Raw genomic sequence first — 4680 nt, 5'->3', positions numbered from 1 at the left:
TGCTCCCATGGCTCCACATCCTGCCATGGCCATGTTGTACAATGCTTCTCTTGGATCTCCGGGAGGTGGCCTGGACGCTAAGATGAAAGCTTGTGTCGCCATATATCCTGCTTCCGGTGTTTTTGGGATAATATTCCCCCTCATGTCGATTGACATAAAGGACATGTCGAGGTTTTGAATTAGAGTCTCTCTTTCGGCTTCCGGTATATTTTGCAGCCGAGATCTTACTCTTCTCCGAGCTTCTCTGTGACTATCTCCCGAAGTTTCTGAGTGTCGACTTAATTCCGCTCGTCGCCTGCTTGATGCGGAAGCTTCCTCCCTTCTTCTGTTCAAAGCAGTTGTCTGTTTTTTCAGTTCTCTTCCAGCTCGTGCGAGTCTATATTGATAAGATTGCAGTTCTTCGACTGTAGCAGTTGTCTCCATTGGTTCAGAGCCGTCTAAAGCTTTCGCAGCTCTGTCCCAAGCTGCTTGTGGAAGTTGAACTCTGACACGCGGTGTGGGCCCGACATATTTAGTGCCCAAACCTCTCCTTAGATCTGAGGGATCGACATAGGGATTTCCCAAATCGTCGAAAGCCTCTGATGTTTCCTCTTGATCGCGACTTGCTTCTCCAATGGCATAAACTTGGTGATATTTTGGAGTTTTCACTTTGCTTGGTTTGGTGACACCATCACAGAGATTGGTGAAGACCTTCCCAATAGACATGGATTTGTCGATGAAGTCGAAGCTGTCGGTGTCGTTTGAATCATCGCTTATATAGGAGTCCGCCGATGACTCGAAGGACATGTCGCTGAAGATTTTGGCGAGTTTTTCACTTGCCCTACTGCCGATGAAGCGTGGTGACAAGATCTCCTTGTCGCTGGACTCGATGGATGATACTGAGTTTGAGAAATCAGGACCAACCGCCGATAATCCCGACGAGATCGGAACTTCGATACGATACACTCCTTCTTTTTCGACGCGGAAATCGAACTTTCCAAACGTCATCTTCACGGGCTCCTCCAGATACGCATATGCATCCAAACGGGAGGGCGGGTGAGGAATAAAATCAACGAGACTAGTTTCGATCTGTTTACCTCTGTCCATGATGTTGCTTGCTACTGATGAAGTCGACGATCTTGAACGTGCCATCGAGATCAGCTCCTTGTCGCCTCTAAATCCCACAGACGGCGCCAATTGACAAGGTATCAACTTGTCAATGCCTACGGATTGTAGACTAGGGTTTAGTTAGATGCAGAGGGCAAGTAGATCTCGAAGGTTTCAGCCGAAAAGTACTCGACGAATATAAAACTAGGGTTACGTTGGCGATAGATTCGATATCTCTTTGTCCCTCGACTCCCCCTTATATAGGAGGCGGAGCCGAGGGATTCGTATTGTACAAGTTACAAAGTCCGGGAAGGTTTCTAACTCCTCCCGCAAGATTACAAATAATGCTTCCTATTACAACTCTATCTTTCCTTAATAATATCTTGGGCTTCCGAGTCTTCTTATTCTTCGGGTAGTGGGCCTTTAGTAGACCCCGGGTACTATCTTCGGCAGGCCCATTGGGGATGCCTATGACAGCAGTGCCAGTTCTTGTTTTCTGCTGTTTTTTATTTCAGAAAAGTTAGTTTACGAATATTCTCGGAATTGGACGAAACGAAATCCCACGGTCTTATTTTCCATGGAGTCTTCCAGAAGACCGAAGAGGAGACGAAGAGGGGCCACGAGGCGGCCACCCCACATGGCGGCGCGGTGGGGCCCCTGGCCTAGGGGGTGGGCCCCTCGGGCGCCCCCCGACGCTGCCCCTTTGCCTATTTATTCCTTCCGTCGCGAAAACCCTAGTACCGAGAGCCACGATACGAGAAAAGTTCCAGAGACGCCGCCGCCGTCAACCCTACCTCGGGGGGTTCAGAAGATCACCTTCGGCACCCTGCCGGAGAGGGGAATCATCACCGGAGGGCTCTACATCACCATGCCCGCCTCCGGACTGATGCGTGAGTAGTTCATCCTTGGACTACGGGTCCATAGCAGTAGGTAGATGGTTGTCTTCTCCTCTTGTGCTATCATGTTTAGATCTTGTGAGCTGCCTATCATGATCTAGATCATCTATTTTTAATGCTACATGTTGTGTTTATTGGGATCCGATGAATATGGAATACTATGTCAAGTTGATTATTGATCATATATGTTATTTATGTTCTTGCATGCTCTTCGTTGCTAGTAGGGACTCTGGCCAAGTTGATACTTGTGACTCCAAGAGGGAGTATTTATGCTAGATAGTGGGTTCATGTCTCCATTGAATCTGGGGGAGTGACAACAACCCCTAAGGTTGTGGATGTGCTGTTGCCACTAGGAATAAAACATCAATGCTTTGTCTAAGGATATTTGTATTGTTTACATTACACACGGTACTTACTGCAATTGTCTGTTGTTTGCAACTTAATACTGGAAGGGGTACGGATGCTAACCCGAAGGTGGACTTTTTAGGCATAGATGCATGCTTTGGATGGCGGTCTATGTTCTTTGTCGTAATGCCCTAAGTAAATCTCACGAGTAGTCATCATGATATGTATATGCTTCTCTATTTGTCAATTTCCCAACCGTAATTTGTTCACCCAACATGCTATTTATCTTATTGGAGAGACACCACTAGTGAACTGTGGACCCCGGTCCATTCTTTTACATCTGAAATACAACCTACTGCAATCATTGTTCTCTTTTGTTTTCCGCAAGCAAACATAATTCTCCACACCATACGTTTAATCCTTTGTTTTCAGCAAGCCGGTGAGATTGACAACCTCACTGTTAAGTTGGGGCAAAGTAGTTTGATTGTGTTGTGCAGGTTCCACGTTGGCGCCGGAATCACTGGTGTTGCGCCGCACTACACTCCTTCACCAACAACCTTCACGTGGCCTTCATCTCCTACTGGTTCGATAACCTTGGTTTCTTACTGAGGGAAAACTCGTTGTTGTGCTCATCATACCTTCCTCTTGGGGTTCCCAACAGACGTGTGCTTTACCGTCACAAGCAGCTACTTTTCTGGCGCTGTTACACCCCAAGGATTTCTAACTCCCTACACGCCAGCACTTGGTCTCTTCCCCCTGATGAAGTTTCATCACCCTTACTGTGTTGATGTTATTGGACAATTCTTTGCCACAATGTATGTTGACAATGATGATGCCAAGACTATGACTTGGATGACCGAGGGTCGCATGTTACATGGCACCTAGGGTCAATTTGCAGAATGTCTTGGCTATCCAGGCTTACTGATGACACAGAAGGATACTTTCAGGCTCACAACACTCCCAAGCCCATTGATAAGGCTCTTCTTGCTGATCTATATCTTGAAGGAGAAGTGGTGTATGGCTCTGAGAAGTTTCTTCGCCCAGTTTATGACATCCTTCTCTGCATTTACAGAGAGGTCCTCAATCCCAAGGTTGGTTGCGTTGATCAGATTTATGGCTATCTTGGAAACCTTCTCACTCACCAGCACCGTGACTCCGGCCTTCAGCTTGATGTGATGGATTTTCTGTGGAATGAGTTTTGGAGGGTTTGCACCCTACTTCATGTGCTTCATTTGCTCTCGCTGGGAAAATGATGGGTATGGCAAACTTCTTGATGATGTTAACCGTTTGCCTCACAAACACAAGGATCTCAAGGTCAAGGCTCATCCCCTTCCTCCTCGTCTTCCCGGTGATGATGATTCTGCTGAAGAGGACTCAGATACGGAGTATGTTCCCCATGCTGACAATGGATGGTTTTCTCGTATTGACGCCAAGCTTGCCAAGATGTTTTGTCTCAAGTCTGACATCAACATGAGTCAATACCAAGCTCATAGGGAAAGGAAGATGGAGAGGAGAACACCAAGCTCATTATGCGCAAATTGGACATTCCTGTTGAGAGTGGGTCAGAAGAGGTCATTACTCGCGAGGAAGAGTGGCTGTCAAAGCATGGCAATGTGACTGAGTTTGAGCAGCTTGGGATACCCAATCCTTATCACCGACAGCGTCCTGCTAGTGATGATGAAGACAGTGAGCCTGAGCCTGAGCCCGCCGAGTCCGAAGACGATAACGAGACGTAAGAATCCTCCGACCATTCCGAGGATATCTGAGCTTCCATGGGACGATGTAGCATCGCTTCTTTTCTCCTTTTTGGTGTTTTAATGCCAAAGGGGGAGAATAAGGTCTATTAGGACTTGCACGGGATTTGCTCGGGTTGAGGCACAAGCATATGTGTTTACCATTCCTTTAAAGCTTGTGTCCTCCTTTTATCATTTGTGCTTATGTTGAACTTTATCGTTTGTGTCTTGGTGTTTAAAACTCTGTTCTATGTGTGGTGGCAAGACATTTAAGTGTGTGACATATTGTTATGGTTTTCGGAATTCAATATGGCTGAGATTGTCGTTATGAAATGATATGGTCAATATATATCTCAACTTGACTATGGATATATCTCAAATTGATGCATGATATGATTATGAGACTTGGAGTTCGAGATTATACATAGTTGAGTATATATTTATGAAAGGGTATGTTCTCTACATCTCAAATTTTATATCCCTCCATCTATTATCTGTCATATATGTCTTGTTAGCATTGTGTTGCCTTTACCTTGATAGTTAGAGTTGCTCTGTACCTAATGTGTGCATTTGTATTCAAACACAAAATTCCTGTATGCACACATCTAGGGGGAGTTTCT

The sequence above is a fragment of the Lolium rigidum genome, chromosome 3, assembly GCF_022539505.1.
Source record: "Lolium rigidum isolate FL_2022 chromosome 3, APGP_CSIRO_Lrig_0.1, whole genome shotgun sequence".
Taxonomy (NCBI): domain Eukaryota; kingdom Viridiplantae; phylum Streptophyta; class Magnoliopsida; order Poales; family Poaceae; genus Lolium; species Lolium rigidum.
The sequence above is the reverse complement of the archived record's forward strand: the minus strand, read 5'-3'. Positions refer to the sequence as shown.